Genomic DNA, 21,645 nt, shown 5'->3' on the forward strand with positions numbered 1-21,645 from the left:
CAATTGTCCTTTCCTAGATCAAACCATATGTAATTTAGAGATTCTTGATGTGCTTCATTTGAAAAACATCTTTAATGTCTCCACAAGGCAACTCCCTGAGATAGCACAAGCTTTTGGAACACCCACAAGTGAAGTGTGATTCAAATTAGTCCTCAAGCTGTTCAAATAAGGAGCTACAGCTGACAGTATCACAGTTCTACGGGGAGATACATGTATTTTAAAAGTTACTTATATCTATGAGATAAGCCTGAAAAAAAAAAAAGAACCAAAAAGTGAAACCCAAATGAATAGTGTGGATTAATGAGTGAACTCCTCTAATCCTGGGGGCAAGTCAATAACATTGGGAAGATAAGTATTTCTTGTTCAACTCTAGTGATTGCTACCACCATTCTCCTGAAAGTGCTCCCTAAAGCAATATTATTTTCGTGCATGACACAATTTAGGATTGGAATGCATTGCTTGACTTGATTAATTTCTAACTGAATCTACAACTGTAGCTACTTCCCTCTTACCACCAGACCACGCCGTAACTCCATAATCAGAATATTTTATCCAGCATCCTCGGTGTGCAATGGCTTCTCTTCATTTTCTATTCATAGTTGCCATTACAATTTAACCAACATAGAAATATAGTACTGGCATGATCAGTTGACTCAGGCTCTCAGAAGCATAGTTCTGGCTGCTCTACTAACCTTCAGGTGTGAGTGAGTCACTTGACCTTGCTAGCCTACATCTTTGAGTCAAGGGTTGGCTTGCTCATCTCTAAGGTCCTTTTCTACTCTGTTACCCTATGATTCTATAATGTATTTCTAAGCAGTTTGCTTAATCACACAATTACCCAGCAGTCCCCCAGACCTGGAAGTGGATGATTGCTTGCCAGGGGCATTGTAGAGGGTATTTGTGAATTAGCAGGAGGTCATTTTTTAACCTCCGAGGTCCCTGAAACTCTGATTCCATTCTGGCTCCTGAGAAGGCTGATTCCTGGCCCAGTGTTCTACCCATCAGGAGGACATGACCCAGTATTGGAAGCAGCTAGTTTCTAGTTCATTAATGCCTGTTAGAGAGATAACAGGCATTAAAATCAAGCTGTTTGAATAAATGATAAATATAAACCATTACCAACTTGTCCTCATAATTGCATACAGAATCATTGTAAAATAATCCGTCCATGAGAAATAAAGAAAACAGAGGCATCATTTTGGTGCCCCCAAGTGGGGATCCATGATGGCTGCAGTTAAATTGCACCTTTGTGAAGTATTTCAGGGCATCCTGTAGACACATAGATAGGCTTTGGCACTCTTGCATTGTTCAGGTTGTATTTGCTCTAGGAAGTCTTCTAAAGATTTTGGGTCTCTTCATGAACATTTTGCAGTTATCTAAGAATAGGGACAGAGGTGTATGACCATCTCCAAGTCTGAATTCTTCTCAAGGATTGCTTTTGACTTAGATATATTACACTCAAGTGCAAGCTGATCTGTGAGGCAGGCCCACAGATATCCATCAGAATCCATTTCAATTAAGAACCATGGAATGTTTTAGTTCTCCTGATGCTCAGAACACTGGGGAAAGAGAATAATTATCTCTTGGAAGAGTTAAGTCCTAGTCCACAAAATAAAATCCACAACTTGAATTTCACAAGTGGATTTCTCTGATGAGAACAGTCTGGCAGTGCTGTGGCTTGTGATGAGAATATTGGGTGTGTTCATGGGAGACCTGGCATCTATTTGTCACAATGGCCAATGACCAGAAACAATCAGTACTCTGCAATAGCTGTTCTGGCTAACAGGGTTTGATTATCTATGGAAACAAGTATTTCAATGCATTCTCCAGGGACACCTTTGATGTCCCTTCTGTTCATCTGATTACTATCCAGCAATTTACTATCAGCATTGCTTATCCTGAACAAACTTTTTGTTTCTTCTTCATTCTTCTTAAACCTCACAGTATCTGTACATTTTAATATTAGGTATTTAAACCTTGTGGTTTTTACAAAGACTAAATACAATGATATAAATAAATCATAAAACATATTCTGGGCCAAATAATGACTAAATAAACCCTGTTATGAATCCCTGCTGTAAGAAAGGTAGTTTGTTAGGCAAACAATCCTGCAACCAGGGAGAGTACTACACAGAGCAGCCAAACATTAGCAAGCTGCATATGTGCTAGGCACAAAGACTCCTTTAAAACATAACTGAATATAAACAAGGAGAACTGGTACTACAAGAGGCACTCACTCAGTAATTCAGCCAAACTATCCTGAGAAATATCTGAAAGGATCGTGTGCTGAAATGATAAGTGAAAAGTCCAGACAACTTGGGTCCAGGACTCCAGGTGCCTGTCTTCTGGAGTAAGATGTTCTGGAGTAAGATGTTCTGGGGTAAGATGTTCTGGGGTAAGATGTTCTGGAGTAAGATGTTCTGGAGTAAGATGTTCTGGAGTAAGATGTTCTGGGGTAAGATGTTCTGGGGTAAGATGTTCTGGAGTAAGATGTTCTGGAGTAAGATGTTCTGGGGTAAGATGTTCTGGGGTAAGATGTTCTGGGGTAAGATGTTCTGGGGTAAGATGTTCTGGGGTAAGATGTTCTGGGGTAAGATGTTCTGGGGTAAGATGTTCTGGAGTAAGATGTTCTGGAGTAAGATGTTCTGGGGTAAGATGTTCTGGAGTAAGATGTTCTGGAGTAAGATGTTCTGGAGTAAGATGTTCTGGAGTAAGATGTTCTGGAGTAAGATGTTCTGGGGTAAGATGTTCTGGAGTAAGATGTTCTGGGGTAAGATGTTCTGGAGTAAGATGTTCTGGGGTAAGATGTTCTGGAGTAAGATGTTCTGGGGTAAGATGTTCTGGGAAGGCTTTGTGGAGAAAAATGAAAATTGGAGGAGATAACAGGTCAGCAGTGGGGTAATGCTTTCTGTTTCTAAGTCGGGAAAACGTGAATAATCATAACATGAAAGTCGAAAGATTTGTTTGATGAATAATGGGTTTTGCCTAAGCAAAATATTAGGAATTTTGAGTAACTCAGTGTTAGTTAAAGGAAAATGTGAGCGATGAACCATGAAACTAAAATCAGGTTTCAATTAATATTGACAGCACAGGTATTTATCTCATAGGCCAGGAGTTAGTAGGATCACCACACACCTGTCTACCTTTCTCTTTTCAGATCTGCTCCAGCTATTGATAAACAACTACTACATTCTCTGTTACTAAGCACTAGTGGGACCTCAGATTCTTGATGATTTTAGCAAAACTGATGGTTTAATGGGATTGTCTCAGAAGATAAAACCAGCTTGCCTCTCCTGCACAAGTTTAGACAGTGAAAGTAGGAAGACCTACATGTAATAAGGGTTGGTGAAAATTAGTCAGAACTGATCCTGGTTGAGACTATTACCAGCATTTAATGACCATTCCTCATACCAATCTAGAATTTAAGTGATGGTTGTTCATATCCAGTACAAGCATTCATTGAGTGGCTGTTGTGTGCCAAGTTATATATTACAATCTGGGAACACTAGGAAGGAGGATAAAGATAATGAATAGACCAACTGAAGGCCTCATAAGATCATGATGACATAAAAGCTAAAACTGAAAGGTAGAACAGATACAGAAGGGAGAGAAGTTTAAGCTGAGTTAGAAGAAAATAAAATCTCAGAGGGAAGACTGTACAAACAGAAAAGCTTAATGGGCAAGGTTAATTATGAAGGAATGCACACTAATTCAACAATAAGATAATCGACATCCCGTGAAGAAAATGGTAAAATGCTGGTCACAGAATGAGAAAAGACCAAGGGAAAGGGAAGTCAGGATCCTGGGAAGCCAATAGGTGAGTTTCAAAAAAAAAAAAAAAAAAAAAGCTGTGGCCTACCATGGGCATAGTTCTTGAGAGTTCTTGTGACAGATTTTATTGAACTTGACAACTAGAACATTACTGGTAACATGAAGAAAATTTTAACAAAGAAATGAGATGTGTTTATATTGCAGAGCTGCAAAGCAAAATTAACCATTTAAATATTGGAGGGAATGGGCACAGGGGAGGCCTCTCCTAAAACCCTTCCTGACCATGCTGAAAAGAAAGCCAGTGTGAAAGAGTGAGGATGCTGGGAGAGGAGAAAGAGCAGAAGAGCCGATGCTGAGATGTGAGTAGAAAATGTCACTGAGTCTTGTAAATAATGAAGGAAGATGGTCTCTTGTTGAACAGGTAGTAAGAATGTGGCACTAGAAATAGCCAAAAACATAAATAAGGTGGCTAGAGAGAATGGAGTACTTATTGTTTCTATCAAAATTTCCTTCTTGCTTCTTTATTATAAATTGAGAATTTCATGCATAAGGTTTCTTTTTTAATTGAAAAAAATTATAAAACATATTCTCATCATTCTTTTTTCTTCCCTTGGCTCCTCCCAGACCCTCCCCACCTCCTTAGCTGCTTGTTCTTTCTTTCTCTTTCTCTCTTTAAAAAAAAAAACAGACAAATAAACAAAAACACACACAAGAAATTCACATGCACATACGTAAAAACCCCACAAAAATACAAAACCAGACACAAAAACATACAAGCAAAAGACCAATAAGAAGGAAATAAAGGTCAAACGAAGCAATGTGAGGTAAAAGGCCCAGAGAAACACTAGTGACTCTGTTTGTGTTGGCACCTACTGCTGGCCTGAGATGTAGTTAACACATCCAATGAGACTCCGATGCAAAAACTAATTTTCCTTTTGCATTCAGATGTCAATTGCAAATAGCTTCTTGGCTAGAAGTGGAAGCCCATGTCCACTTTCCCCTCTGAGGAACAGAATCCTCTGTGACTTGAATCTATGCAGACCCTGCGCATGTTGCCATGGTTTTTATGAGTATATGTGCATTAGACCTGTCTTGTCTGGAGGACACATACAGGTATTTACATAATTTCCACTCTTCACTGCCCTTTCCATCTCCTGCTGTACCCACCCACTGCCTCTCAGCTTCATGACTTCTTTGATTTAAATACATAGGCACACAAATACAGAAGGAAAATGAGAGAGTGTGTGTGTTTCAACTACTGGATGCTTGGCCTGTTCATTGGGAGACAGCCATCACTGTGCTGCCTGAACAAGAGCCTATAAGCCACTCTAATAAATCTGGTTTAAGTGTGTGTGTGTGTGTGTGTGTGTGTGTGTGTGTGTGTTACCTGTTTCTTTTCTTTAGGAAACTTTGACTAATACAAGGTACTGCAGAGATAAGAAGTCAGATAATGTAGGCCTCTCTACACCATGGCAAAATTGTGCTCAAGTTCAGAGACAGCAATTTAAGATTGATATCACTTAAATAACAAGTCCAAATGATGGAATATTCTAGGATTTGGTGATTTTTACAACATGGAAAATGAACCAGAGATAAATAATGGGGACCACAGGTGGAGAGAGATGAGTGTAGACTAAGACTATGGTAGATAAAAGGGAGAAAGAAAATGTTTCAACCCATTTTTTAAAAGAAGCCAGATGAGACTTACTAAAGGACCAGCTGTAGGACAGAGGGGTAAGCTTCCAGCCTAACTCTCTGGGAGGTAGTGCTGTTCCTTAGGAGAGGGAAGGGTGGTGGAGAAGGGAAGAGATCTGAAGGTGACAGGAGATGCTACGTTTAAGATGTATGGTGCAGACAGATGACACTGAGATGGGGTTTAGTAGGAGAGGAGGAATTGGAGGAGAGAACATTTAAATTCGGAGCAGGTACTCAGGATGACTACTGGAGTGATTGAAAATGTGATCACCAAGACACAATATGCAGAGAAGACAAGAGCAAAGTACCCCAGCTCAGTCCATGTGCTAGACCCTTAAAGCATTAAGACAGTCCCTATCCAGAGCACCTGAAACAGAATCCATGCCTCAGCACTCCTGTCCTCATTATAAGATGAAATACCTAGACCTGCCTCACAGAGTCATGATGATTAAAATTTCTATATGAAAACTGCTTAAAACAGTGTTGGTTTATGTGAACAGTCCAACCCACTTGCTGTTCACTTTATTATCAAGAGTCCAAGAAATGAAATTTAAAACCACAGAGTTGACTGAATGTTCTGGAGGCTGCTTAAAGGGTGACTGAAGTTAAGAGTTAGTGGGCTACAGGACACCTGGACTGCCACACAATTACAAGGATATTCCTGGTGCTTGCCCACTGGACAGTGTTTCCTACCTAGACCCGACTAAATGTAAAAACTGAAAAATTCCAAGTGCTAGAGAAAACCACCATTATTTTAGTACCCTAACCTAATCACCCACTATGTAAAGCCCCTCAATTTAGATTCTTAGAATAAACAGGTCACATGCATGCTGCTTTGCATTGGGCTCACCATCTAACAAGGTTGGCAGAACAGTTGTAGGCCTTGGGGTCTTCTATGGGACTACATAAAAAATAATATCAAGCCTGTGCTAGACTTGCTCTGGTTTTTTTTTCAAAGCAAAAGAAAATATCTAAAAATAGCAGAAGTAAAGGTGACAAAAATAACCAAACATCTCCCTTAAAAGATTACTGCCAAAGAGAGAGAGAGCCTTTTAACAAAGAAAGGAGGCAAATTTCCAACATTAAAATAATCTCTCCACATCTCATGGTTACTAATTTGTATTTAAGATTTTACCCCTTCTATATATCCAACTATAATGGTTTTATGCAGGCTGTTATAGCAAGCCCAATACCCAAAGGTGTTTTTACACCATAAAGCATCTTACCACATTATTAGAGTAAATTAGTTAGCAAAAGAATGAAAGATTAATCCAGTAAAGGTCATATCGCACTGATTACAAGAAACCAATAAAACAGAATTATTTCCTTTAATAGTTGAATGTCACTGAGGGAAATAGACAGCTATACATTTCTCTCTGTAATGGAGTAGGTTATTTATTTATTAATTTATTTTCAAATTCTATTGCTCAAAGTGACTCTGGTGTTTGTTTGCCATGAAATCTGGAGTGGCATAGTGTTTGTTGGGCATGAGGTAAAAATCTGAGTTCCTAATCCTTTGCTCAGGCCCGGGTCTTCCTGCTTCCTGCTCATCAGCTCAATGGCAGTCTATATTTAGATTTCAATGTCTATAATTAAAAACTAAAGATGACTGCAGTTTCTTCTGTGTCTGAGAAACAGTGCACTCACATCATCAATAAAATGGATTTCAGGATGGGCTCAGGTCTTAGTATGAGATGTTTTATGCTACAAAGCCTTACAATAGCCTTCTGAGATACATCTTAGTATTACTCTCATGTTGGAGATCTGGCAATGTCTCCAGACACAGATAATAAGCAGTAGAGCCAAGAGCTGAACCCAAGAAATCCAGCCTTGAGACATCAGTGTTCTAAACTACCTCATCATCCTGTCTCTCTATGGGTTACATACGATTGCCTCCCTGTACAGATCTGTCCACCATCACACTGTACTTACCTCTCTGGGTTGAATTGAAACTAAAAAGATGTCATCAAACGTCCCTGAAGAATAACAGATATACATAATTGTGAATTTAACACTTGGTGTTATCTTGTAAATGCAAATGAGTAGGAGAACCATGAGAGATTTTCCCAAGTCAGAAAAACTGACCACGTCAGTCCCAGGATGACAGAGAGCATCTCTTGTGGTGTTAGGGGTAATGACATCAGACTACCTGAGTTCAAATCCAGAATCTACAGCACTGCCTTTCTAAACTCAACAGGTGACTTAGCCCATCCTTTGCCTTGGTTTCTCTGCCTGCTACATGGAAGCAGTGTCTACTGTTTCCTGGCATGTATTCATTTATCTAACTCATACAAAATCTTAAAGTGGCACCCAGGAAGTCACTGAGAGTATGTTAACTATGATTCTTGGGAGAAGTACAGGAGACAAGTAGAAGAGAGGGAAGGAAAATGGCAAAAACCATAAGCCTGGCCACTGTGGCCAACAGGAAGATCCCTGGTTGTCACTAACTCTGTAGCTCAGCATAAGGTGAAGTTGGTGGGAACACCTCATTGTCTTTCTTGGCTGGTTTTGTCCTTTACGACGTGTATTGATTCTGAAATTGTAAGAGTGCAGAGAGGGCCAGGTTTGCTAACAAGTTTTAGGCATCTTCTCAGCTTAACTTCAGCATCTCCATTTCTTCTAATTTATAATACAAATATTGCATTGTATCAGATGCCTACAATAACTCTTTTAGGTCATTCATTGTACTAATAGCCATAGGAAACACAGGTGGATGAGTGGTGGTAAGCCATACAGAAAAGGTACCAAAGCAAAACCAGCTCTTGCCCCATTGAGACTGTGCAGTCTTAAATATGACTTGTAAGTGGTGTTGGGGGATGTGAATGTGGCTTTTCCAACAGGCAGGTAGGTTAGAAATAGTTTAAGATGTATGGAGGTGTCACACCACTAGGAGATCTTGTTGATGTCCATTACTGTAAGGTATCCTCCAACCTTAGAGAGAACTACACACAAAACAAAGCAGTGTCCCCACAGGAAACATTGAAATAAACTATGGAATGTTCCAGATGATACAGCATTAGAGACTGGCAGATAACATCCAAGAAGCAGCTACTTGCTATGGAGCTGATGAAGGGTTCTGTCAGTCACTGGAAGTTAGGCATTGTCCGTAAGGGTGGCTAGGATTTGAATATGCAGAGGGGAAGTGAAAAGCATATGCTGTTTGTGAAGTCTTGGCAGTGCCTTCTAACTAATGATACCTATCATTTGTCTTGAAGACAGATTACTGTCAAGAATACAGACTATTAGCAGTTAGCAACCAGAACAGCAGGTACACATTGGAACTGCCCAGACAAAGCAGGGGCCATAGGTTTCCGGACACAGCTGCTGTCAAGGAAAGAAGCCTTCGCTTTAACGTTAGCAAAAACCAGCATTGCCGTGAGAAAAGGTACAGTAATGTGTACACAGCATTGGAAGGGATTCAGTGTCCAAAAGTGAGGAGAGTGCTAGACACAGGAGTCAATCTCTGTCCATACCAAGAGACGACTCTGAGCAGTTTACCTACCCTGATGACATTCTCTCACCTCCTAAGGGATGAGTAAGAATACATGATCTTCAAAATCATCTGTAACTCTGGTGCTGTAATATGCCATTTTTGTCACTGCTGTTCACAGCAGCTGGAGAGATGGCAGTGATGAAGAGGGCTTGCTGCTTTTGGAAAGGGCCAGAGTTGGTTTCCCAACTCAGTCACCCAACACTTCAACTCCAGGGAATCCAATACTCTCCTCTAGCTTCCACAGGTACCAGCATTCGTGTAAACACACACACACACACACACACACACACACACACACACACACACACAATTAAAAATAAAATAAATATTAATTTTTTTTCCTTGCAAAAACAGAGACATCAATTCATTTCATCCTACCAAGGCTAATTCACTTCCTCAACTAACTCATTGTTTATAACATTCTTGGGAGGAGAGGAATGCCATGATCTTCAACATCATAGAGTGAAATGAAGTATTTGGGAGGACATAGGGAGAATGATTTCCAAATCCGTGTGGCTTGTAACCAGGGTGTTAATAGAAGCAAAATAAATTCTGACAAAAAAAAAAGACACAGTGAATTTCTAAAATAAACTAATACTGTAACAGACAATATTTTACTTTTACCAAAGCTTGAATAAAGGAGGAACACAAAGGAGGTGGGATAAAACACCCATTCTCAGAGAAAGCACTTAGTAAAACCTTCCATTCCAACATGTGGCCAGAAGGAGCAGAGGAAACACCAGGGTAGATGCTGCCCGGCTTGGTGCTCACAGTCTGCACACTAAGTTCTGCTATAGTGGTGTACTTGGAGATTGACATTGCTTGGTGACACAAATCATTTAAATGCTGGAAAAAGTGCTTATGAGCCAACGCAACTTCTGCATTATAATAACATGATTCTTCTATTTACTGACTATGAGCTAATTTGCATTAGAGAAACATGAAGAGGAACAGAAAAATCTATCTGCGTGGTCTCATTTATCTCAGCATATTAATGCTGAGTCCATGCATTCATTCACTCATTCATTTGCTCATTTCACCTACACCATGCACCTTCTATGTGCAAAATGCTGGGTTAAGCCTCAGGGGAGGCAGAAACATAAATGTAAATGACAATAAATTGTTATTTCTTCCAAAGCTTGATCGTCATTTTTTAGCAATGAATTCTCAGGTCAGAATGTGTAGCAATCAGATAGACTAAGATCATTTCGACTTGGACACTGGAGTTGTTATCAGGACTCTTCCTGCCACATATGTAATATTCTGAAGTGGACCGAGGTACCTTTTCCCTTTTCTTGTTAAAGTCGTTCTCTCAGAAACTGATTTGTTTTGTGCTGTTTTCCATTCACATCACGATCCAATCAAACCACAGAATATAGGAAAGATCAGAGAAGTGCAGTCTAGCCATCTACAGTAATTCATAGAATATATGAAGCATTAAAATTTTCATTCCTCATTCTTATAAGAAAGGCTATAAAGGTAACCGAAAATGATGCGGAATATGAATTCATTCCGGAGACAATGATTGTAGCAAGGATGGAGAGAAACATAAACTAACAAACCATTTTTTTGCCCTAGTCTTAAACCCTTTTTCAAAGCCAGCTCGTGTCTGTATCATGTTCACACTTCCACTTTTATCCTTGATCTCTTGGGCTTTGCTCTTATCTAGACGGTACACACACACACACACACACACAAAAAAAAAAAAAAAAAAAAAAAAAAAAAAAAAAAAAAGAGCTCAGGAAACTTCTCAAGTATTGGCTCTATGCATTTTATCCAAAGCAATCTTAACACAATTCCTATAAGTACACAGGAAAGTGTCTAAGGTTGCATGATGCAAATGCAGAATCAATGGATGGGATAATGAAAACTGGGGCCAGACAGCATGCAGGAGGGGTGGAAATTCATCTACAATGCTCCTCGTTGCGAGACGAACACTCTGGCTTGTGCTTCCTTCTAGTAAGCTTTTTGTATTTGAATAGATGTTTTCTGTATGTGTGTGTAGTTATTTTTGTTTGTTTGTGTGGGGTTTGTGTGTGTGTGTGTGTGTGTGTGTGTGTGTGTGTGTGTCCCTCAGTGGCCACGTGAAGGTCAGAGGACGATGTCTCACTCCCTAGTCTCACTAGCCCTCCATCTTCTAGAGGTTCTCATGCTTCAGTCTCCCATCTTGCCATACAGGCATGAAGGGATTAACAGATGACTGGTCCGCTGCAGCTGGCTGGGTTACAAGCACTTCTAGATACTGAGCCACCCCCAGGCCTAGGACATGATTTTTATTTTATTTGTTGTTGCTGCTGTTTAATATAGCAAATCAGTAAATAATGATTCACAGAAAAATATCCGTTTTCTCTACTTTCAGAATTTTAGTCCAAAAACAATGAGATACAGTGTTGTAGAAAAACACAAGAATGCAGAACTACTACTACATATCTGAACTGGTGATGGAGTCAACGTGATCAAGAAACTCAAGCACAAACGTTTTTAAAGAGCCTTTTGTTTTATTTTCCTATCAATGTGTTGTCTTTCTCCTGAATAGAGAACTTGGAGAAAATATTCATGGCTTTGTCACAACATTAACAAATTACACTCGAAAGTATAAGAAAAAGTACTTTTGAGTTGTGAACTAGAGTGAAGCAGGTTCAAGACAGAAAGAGAACTAGAGGACTGACAGTCTCTAAGGTGCCTACACTTAGACACGAACCACCCCACCTAGCATGACAGACATGTTTCCTGGAGGCAGACAGACAGCAGATCTTTGCACAGTACTGCCATGGCTCAAGACCTCAAGTTACACTTACAACTGTTAGGAACTCAGTCTTTGGCTGTCTACCTTTCATTCATTGTTTTCTGCCTGCAAAGTCAATGGTTCGCATCATTCATGATGTATCTTGGTTTAACCTCCCCAAAATTGCTGACCAAATTGGTGAATTTTAACCCATTGTTTCGTCCCAGTAAGCCACAGTTTCTTCCACTGGAAATGGGAATGATAAAGCTAGCAACTTTTAATCTTGAGCATAAATACAAATAACACACATAAAATACAAGATACAAATGGATCCAGGCTCCAAAATGAGGTGAGATCCCACACCAGTTGCACCAATGACTTCTTGTGAGCCTGGACTGGTAGTCACTGAAGTTCTTGGTGCCTTGGCTGCAAATGGTAAATAATTAAAACATCTACCTCTTCAGGTGAGTTATGATTGTCCATTGTTTGTACAATACTTTGAAGACACATAATGAAATTTTTATCTCGTTTGATTTAAAATTTGAAAATGCTAATATGAAAATGCTGGTATGCAAAATGGGTAACACTAAACGATGAAGACCATATATTAGAAACTAAAGAAAAAAGAAAACACAGGAGAAAAACTTGAACCTGCATTTTTGAAGCATTTCTGTTACTGTTGGAGATGATGGAGATGGGAAAAAATATGACTTCAGAAACTGACTTCGTTAGCAAATAGTAGAAGAACTGGAAGAAAAATGGGAAATTTGAGAAAAATTGGATTGAAGAAGACAGGAAACCTCGTAATAAAGTGGCTCAGAGAGGCAAATTTAGATCACAAATATTTACAGAAGAATCATTCTGCTCTCAATTATACCAGCACTGTGCTGCAGACAGGAGCTCAAAACAGAGCATTGCGTGGAGGTGGGCAGCTGCAGAACCTCGTTCAGCAAGGAAGAGTACGTTATTATTGACATTCTTTAGACCTGCCAATACACCACAATAATAAAAAAGCCAGCCAGTCTTCACTCACTGTCATTATTGTTTGTGATTTTTTGGCAGAATATCGCCCAGCACTCAGTGCAGAGCTCTTCACTACCCCTCTACTGTTGGCATCCCATGGACACAGGGGATATGTGTCTATCCAAGGTACACAGGAAACTAAGGAACTATTTACAACAAATGGTCATGACTGCTAATTGGGATCCTCACCTCATACTAACTATCTTAATGAACTCAAGGTGTTCTAATATTTAGATATTCAAAATAAAATTATCTTGAAATCAAAACCAAAGCCCCAAAGCAGGGCTGTAGGTAAGCTTTTACTTGACCTCATACTAATCAGATTTCCTAAAAACCCAATAGCAGATTGTCAGATTTAGGAAGTAAACATAGCATGAGCAATGAAACTTCCCATTCAGGTGAACAATAAAATGATTTTTTATTATTGTATTATTATTATTATTATTATTATTATTATTATTATTATTTCCCAAACACTTAACAGACACATTTATGCTAAAAGCTCTTTGTTGTTTACATAAAATTCAAATTCAATTGGAGAGAGTACCACAAGATCCATATAACGAGCATTTAACCAGTTTCCAACAGACTTCGAGTCCAATACAGTTGTAAATACTAGAGAGAGTCAGATTGCTTTTAGCATGCATGTGAATGAATGTACATGCTGTGTCGTTTGCATGAGAATTGGAAGACATCTTTAGAACATCTATTCTCTCTTTCCACTGTGGGATCCAGGGATCAAACTCAGGTCATTAAGCTTGCGTGGTAAGTGCACTTACTAGCTATACTTTTTTGCCAGCCTGTAATTGTATGTTTTCAAGAGGTAAAATAAAGTTATGGGATCTATAGGACCTATAAAATTTGGATCTAACTCTGAAAATGGTAGCAAACAAACAAAAAAAAACTATTACAAAAACACTGCCATGGTGTTTAAAGTTTAGTTCAGAAAACAATTAATAAAGAACATAAATTAAGCAAATAAAGCAATAGTAACATACATGGAGTGATGAAAACATCGGGGGAGGGATAATTAGCCAGGAAGGAGCTAGAAAACGTTTGCACAGAAGAGGAGTGCCTTCAAGCAGAGTTAGTGCTGTGACGTTGTAAGAGGACATTTCAGCAAGAAGAGGGTGAGGAAGAGGCCCCGGGGGCACTGGACAAGAGAGAACCACGGGTCAAAAATGGACAGGCCTGGCTATGGCTGCCTGGAATAGCAAGGAGGCCAGAGTGGCAAGAGTTCAGAAGCCAGTGAAGATCAGCCAGAGAAGAATGTTGAGACCTCATGAGTTTTCAAATGTGCTGGGCTTTGCCAAATGTGAGACAATTAGAGGATTTCAAACAAGGAAACATGATGAGCTGGTATGGTTGAACTGCTATAGAGACAAGGGAGGGAGACTAACTCAGGCTAACTCATTCATTTGGGAGACACAGGCTTTGCTCAAGAATGGAAAGTGTCTGGACAGACAATAGAACAGATATGAAAAGTAGGGAATATGAAATATGACAAGATAAGGAGAAATGGCAACTATAGATATGGTAGGATAAAGAGTACCAACTTGATTAAAAATATCTTACATTAGTATGGATTTTAGTTTATTGATACAAATTTAATTTTGTTAGACTGTATGTGTATTTCTACTCTTATTTAAGGTATTATGTTTATGTAACTCATTTAAATTGTAATGAATAATTAAGAAATACAGATTAATAATTAGTCTTCTATGACAGTCAAACTTATAGTCATGTTAGTTAAGTTTTATAGGTATACATAGATATAATTCAATTAGGTAGATAATCTTCAAACACTTCAAAGACCTACAGAATATGGCATTTAAAATGTTTTAAAAACTTAGACTTTCTAGACAATGAGACACATCTGCTGGTAGCAGCACCAATTTACTTCAGAGAGAAAAATGGGCATTGAAGACACTATATGGAGTTTATCTTCTTCTTGACAAAAATAGCCATTTGGGCAAGAAACTGCTCTTGCCTGGACTGCTGATAATATGTTGTATAAACTGGACATGCAGGACCCATAGGAAGGTGACCACTGAACTTTGTAAGGCAAGATGGTCATTTAAGTTCCTGCTTCACAGAAGAAACTACCAGACATTCTAAAGAACATAGAGAGAAGCAACTGACTCAGGGCCTGTGGGCTGAAGATGGATGTTCCAACATTGTAGAGGAACTATGGATGACTGTCCAAGTAGACAGATGTCTCTTTCATTCTAGATTCTTAGAAGTTGCTTACAATGCACTTCCTGTTTACTTAGGTAACATTATATTCTTCTGAGTTCTTTGATGTAGTTGAAGACTAAATAGTTATAACTATAATTTTCATTGGTTATGATAAAAGATAAACTAGATATGAAACTTTAAATTCACAAATGTAGGATAGATGACAGAACATTTTCTTTAATTTTGCAAAATATTTAATTTTGCAAAACAAACAGACTAGATACTGTAACTGTAATTCTTGCTTGATAACTCTTACATGTAATTTTACTATGTTAAAGTTAAAACCTTCCTTTTTTGATTAGAAAGAAAAGGGGAAGTGCTGTGGGACATTTTTCTGAATGCTGTGAATATGTGTTGCTCTGATTGGTTGATGGATAAAGCTGTTTGGCCTATGGCAAGGCAGCTTAGAGGCAGATGAGAAATCCAGGAGAGAGACAGGAAGAAGAAAGGCAGAGGCTATCCTGCCATCCAGGGAGCAGCACGTAATGGCACACAGGTAGAGCCACAGAACACGTGGTGATGATAGATTAATAGAAATGGGCTGAGTTTAGTTATAAGAGCTAGCTAGCAAGAAAATTGAGCCATAGGCCATGGCCCTAGGTGTGTAATTAATATAAGCCTCTGTGTGATTATTTTATAAACAGCTGCAGGACTGGGGGTGAGAGATTTGTCCCAACCACAGGTGGGACACAAGAAAACTTCTGACTACAGGAAACACTAGAATTTTGGGTGTGAACAACAGAAAAGGTTGAGTTGTTAATTAACAGAAGAAAGACTTTAAACAAGAAAGGTAAGGTATTTCAATATGGCTTAGACATCCCATGGGAAATACCAAGTGAGCAGTTGCCTAAATGAGCTTGGAACACAGAGGAGAGGCCAGAACTGGAAACAGAAACATGTAACTTGGTGCAGCACAAATCTTTGAAATTACAAGAGACTCCATAAGGAGTAAATGTTGGAGTAAACAATTGTCCAAGAAATGAGCACAGGGCAGGGGAAGGCTAAGAGATTTGGAAACCGATGCAAGATCCACAAGGAAGACAGAGAAGGAACCACAGGTACACTGGAGAATGCCTTGTCCCACAAGCCTGATAGAGATGTCTTCAGGAAGGTGTCATTAACATGGTGACATGACATTGACCACTGGAGATGATGGACTCTAATGTTAAATCAAGCCACTTAGGGGCCTTATGAAAGTGGATTTTGTGGAGTTGAGAGGACAAAAGCAGGATGTGGTTGATGTCAAAGGAAAATTGAAGAAGTGAAAATGAATATAGACAACACATGAGTCTCAACATAGGAGAAAAGGGACACTGGGCTCTAAGTAGAATAGAAAGCAAGGTAAGAAGACAGTTTTCTTTTCTTTTTTTTTTACATAAATGACACACCAAAATGTTTATATATTGATGGGATGGTCCATTTGAGACAGAGAAATAAGCACTTGTGATAAGAGAAAAGAAAGAGATACCTGTTTTTATCAGTTTAAAATGTAATCATGACCATGTAACTGCTATTTCTTCGTTGTGTACCCGCTATAAAGCAAAGTAGAATATAAGCTGCCAACAAGCAATTATTTCTTTAGCACAACTCTAAGAGATGGATGTTGCCAGTCTCCATTCCATGAAGAATTTAGGCCATATTCCTGAGGTTAAACAGACAGCAAGCAGCAGAGGAAACTTTAATATGGGTTTGTCTGATTGGGACTTGGTAACTTTAAATCTTTCTTGTCTTTGTTCTTGAAGCAGTATGGTAGGCAGGTTCTAAATATTTAATAGATACCGAGTGGCTGTGCAACTGTGTCGATGGGTAAGTGGTGAATAGGATTCTCTCAACTTTCATCAGGGTTTTACATCCAGCAAGCCCATCAAAAGTTGAAAATAGTGTAATTCCAAAATACATTTATTACATCTAGCCTGCCAAGCCCCCAAGCTTAGCTGCACAGGGCACTGTGGGTGCCTGACTGTTTCATGTGACTGAAAGAAACATAGCTTGCCTCTGACTCTACCAGACATCACAGGACAGTATCATCCTAAGAAAAGATCAAAATTCAAAGGCTGAAAATATGCATATGTATATGTATATATATATATATATATATATATATATATATATATGTTTGCACCATCATAAAGCTAAGAAATCATAAGTTGAATCATGCCAAGTTGGGCACCATCCATAAGTACATGTAAGCATGTATAGACATACATACCATAATACACACATACAGGATTATAGTGGGTATCCTGAGATAATTGAGAAATATAAAAGTTCAGAGTTCTTTTACTAGACAAGGAATTCCTGTGTCTTCAAATGAAAGAAAGAAAGAAAGAAAGACAGAGAGAGAGAGAGAGAGAGAGAGAGAGAGAGAGAGAGAGAGAGAGAGAGAGAGGGAGGGAGGGAGGGAGGGAGGGAGGGAGGGAGGGAGGAAGGAAGGAAGGAAGGAAGGAAGGAAGGAAGGAAGGAAGGAAAGAAGGAAGGAGGAATGAAGGAAGGAAGGAACAAAGGAAGGAAATAAAACATGGTGGCAGGCAAAAGCCATCTCTAAAAGAAACACCAGAATCCAGGTCCCTATTCATTCCCAATGTCCCAAAGCATTGAGACATGCTTCAACTAGTAAAGACAAAGACTTGTGGCAAAGACTGCCAACTGAAATTACCAGGCAAGTAAATAGGGGTAATTTGAAAGCAGCATTGGGCTGACGGTTTAGGGGACATAAACAGAAAATAATGATAACATAAAATGAGCAAGAAGACAACTTGTCTTCTCTAACAGTGGGAATCTCCCTTCCTCAATAACTAAACACAGGGATTTGCCCCTTGGTGAGTGAACATTCATAGCAAGACTAGGAGGCTAGAGAGGGAGTGAGGGAGGGGTTTCTACTGCAGAAGCTGGGGAAAGCATTGTGGATCACTTCTGAAGCAGTGTCCAAAACAGTTAAAGCAAAGCCTTTACTGAGAAAATGTATCTATATTCATATCAGAAAGGCATCCTCACATGTATAGTCACATTCCACAGCATGCTCGGTTGGAGATCATGTTTCCTCATGTGTTACATATACAAAACCTGTAAGACAGACACCCCTGGGCAAAATTTCTTTCTCAAGGTCACCTAAAAGGATGCCAGCTGTGGCTCCTTGGTTTGGGCTGTTTTCTTGCAGGCTATCTGCAGGGTAGGGAAGCTTACTTGAAACAATAAAAAGAAATTTAACTAATCACAGCATTCAGCAGGCTGAGGAGGCAGGAGGACCAGTAATTCAAGGTCATTGTCAACCATATAGTGAGTTCAAGACTAGTTTGGAATACATCTGAACCTGTCTCAAAGAAGAAAGAAAACAGAAGAAAGATAAACAAACAAAAACCGAGGCAATGTTAAAACACTGGTAAGTCATGAAAAACAGTATCCACCCTTCCCCACTACAAACATAGGTAATTGTAAGTAAAAGCACCTGCCTAGCAGGTGACGTCACCCAGACAACATAATTTCTAAATCCACAGGCATTTCATATAAACTAACAAGTACAGATTTTTATAAGTTTACAGTATTTCGATTACAGTATTTCTTACACAAGATCGATTTGAACTGTTGAAATCTCTACCTTCAATTGGCTATTCATTATGATATATATAAGTAAAGACTAGTAAACCAAAAAAACTTGCATCAGTTTTGTAACATTTAATGTGAAATACACCCTGAAATAAACACTAACCCATTTGGTTACAAAGAATAAATTCCCAGGGTAAGAATGCAGCTTGTCTGGCAATCCACTCACACCTTATGATGAGAATATCAGTTTCAATACATTGTTAGATAATTTATTAGTTCTGAGTTGAACAAATTATACAGGCTTGGAGCAAGTCATTCCATTTTCTTTCCTCATTATATTTAGCTTTATTTGTGCCATCTCTGATATTAGCAATCATATTTTCAATAGAATTTGAGTGCATTATTTCAGTTCCAATGAGCAAACAAGTGACATAACCATACTTGGCAGCATTATAATCTTCTTAGCTTTAATTATTATTCCCTAAAAGATGGTATCTTTCTAGCTTCTGGATTTTTAAAAAAAAAATCTTCATATCTTCTGTTCCAAAGCAGCTCCTTTCAGTTGAGAAGGAAAGGGGTACTTACATATATGTCATTCTTTTGAAACTATACTTCATCATTTCAATGGTCATTGTATCCAACCCATTAGGTATTGGAATATAATATTGTACTATCATAAAAGAAACAGAGCTTTAGAAAACCACAGAGCTGACATAAATCAGCAAGTAGGATGAATTTAGAATCAAACATTAGAAACTGTAGAAACTCTGAAATAGGTCTTTCTTTTTTGTTAAGTTTCAGATGGTAAAGGAATATTTAGTTCTCTCCTTCATATAAGAAAGATATGAATCACTGTGTGATGATAAATGTCCAAGCATCTTGAGAGAATAAATAATGGCTGTGCTTTAATAATGATTTTCTGCCAAAGCACAGACGGTAAGTGGGTTCCAGCTGTCCTGCCAGCTTTCCTTGCTTGGTAAGGCCTGACTGGATTTGCACAGAGGCTCCTGCAGCTGCACTTTGATGCAACAAGGCTGAACTCATGCTCAATAATAATGTCTTCCAGGGTGTAATGACAAAGGAAGCCTGCAGCCCTGTGGCTCCTGGGACTAGAAGAGACATAGAAAGCTATGGCTTAGTTCAAATCCCAGCTGTGACTTTAAACACATCCTAAACATTTGCTCACTCTGCCTTTTATTTGCCTTGTGGCTCAACAGCATCTATTTTCAATAGTTACTGTCAAAGCTAAGTGAGTCAATGTTTATTATGTTATATTTTTGCTGAATTTCTAATAAATGTTGACAAGGCAATTAAGTACATGTGCAAGTATTTCAGGTGGCTATGAAATTAACGAAGGAAGAGCAAGTTGGTTTTGATCTTTTGCAGGGCTGGATATCAAATATAAGACCTTGCATTCAAGCACGTGCTCTATTCCTGAGCTTCATCTCCAGCACTGAAAGGCTAACTTTATAAGAAGAAGATGCTGAGCCTCTTCTGAAAGTCCACTGAACACGAATAGACTTTTGTCTGTGTCACTGGGGAAATTAGGCAAAAGAGAAAGGGGCACAGCAGAGGAAGCAAAGTAGGAAAGTTGCAACAGCAGCATTGACAGTGTGTCCATGAGAAGTCCATAAGTTCTGCTCACTGCCCCTGTCCATAGTAGGCTACTCCTCTGCTGCAGAGATGGTAAATAGGTGTGCTATCTTTGGGCACTGGCTGGAAGGAATGTAGAAACTCTTAGGATTTGTTCAAGTCTTTAATAGCCACTGTTGGAGTCTGGTCGAGAAGAGACTCAAAGGAGTCTACATAGAGCTCAGTGAGGGAGAGATTCCCTGTCTGCATGTACATATACAAATGTACATGTGCTACAGTCATGTACCATTAGTGAACTGTCTCTGCATTCAGATATCATACAAGCTACACACAAACATCTCACACATACACACAATTACCCACAATACACAGGTGAAGAAACGGATAGCTAATAGAGCAATACTTATGCCATGATGTGTCATTAAGTTTCAAAATCAGCATTTGAACCCACAACTGTCACTCTCTGAAGCTTAAAGTCTAAATTATTGTGGAAACAGTTCAGCATTCAGGATACACTCATTATATATGTATGCATAGGGGACCTGTTGAAGAACCCAAGAGAAGTCCTGAGGAAGAGTTATGTATTCAGATTTTGACTCCTATGCTCCTGAAATGTACTTGTCTCTAAATGCAGATTCCAGAAGGCCTGGATGCTGAACCCACACTTCTAAAGTCTAAACAACACTACTTCTAAGTCTGGGCTACTTACACATTAGCCACACTTTGAGTGGATGATGATGAAAAAGGCTATGCTCTTCTTAGGACTCAGATCTACCCACATATCTGGTGCTTGTGATGTCCCTTCCACTAAAATGACACCAGAAATGGATTCAACATACAAATAGTGTTGAATCTCTTAACTATGGTAATGAGGTTTGGGTAGGATAGGCAATTTCCAGAGGTGGAAGGAGGCCTCGAAGTACCAAATGGTTTAACTGTGGCACACCAGGTCATATGAGAAGAAATTGTACACAGGGTGCTCCTAGAAGCAATACTCCTTCTAGAAATAACCCAAACAAAAGACCACAACCTTCTGAAATATGCAGAAGATGTGACAAAGGCCAATATTGGACCAATGAATGCAGATGAACAATAAATATATGTGGCAACCCTTTACCAGTGGGAAATGCCTTGGGGGGGGGGGTCTCTCACAGACCCCCAAATCAAACGTGGTCCGAACATTTCCAGCCACTGTGGACGCAACTCCTCTCCAAGATAATTAAATAAACAAGTGTCTAAAGTAAAGAACAATACTGCACTGGATGATAGAACAGCTCTGATAGATGGATCAAAAATTCCAAAAAACACCATAAAATGAATATTCTGGTAGACTTCCATAAATGAACAAAGACCAAAGCTTAGAGTACAAATCTTTGGCATTGTTCTGGAGGGCCTGATAGACACAGGTGTGGTGTGATTGTAATTATACCAAAATCAGGGCATCTGAATTGGCCTCTTTAAGAGGCCACTGTACAGTTTCTAGAGATTGGCACCCTATCTCAGGTAAAACAGAGTTTAAGATGGGTTGAATACATAAGGCCAGAAGGACAGAGAGGAAGGCTGA

General features: G+C 39.1%; 1 long non-coding RNA gene across 1 annotated transcript; it reads left to right on the top strand.

The window, feature by feature from the left end:
- Positions 1-3,966: 3,966 nt before the first annotated feature.
- LOC131904534 (uncharacterized) lies at positions 3,967-12,299 on the top strand. Its single transcript, XR_009377751.1, has 2 exons — positions 3,967-4,130; positions 11,319-12,299. It is a non-coding gene; the product is annotated as an uncharacterized LOC131904534 (long non-coding RNA).
- Positions 12,300-21,645: the final 9,346 nt, after the last annotated feature.

This window comes from Peromyscus eremicus, chromosome 2, assembly GCF_949786415.1.
Source record: "Peromyscus eremicus chromosome 2, PerEre_H2_v1, whole genome shotgun sequence".
Classification (NCBI taxonomy): Eukaryota; Metazoa; Chordata; class Mammalia; order Rodentia; family Cricetidae; genus Peromyscus; species Peromyscus eremicus.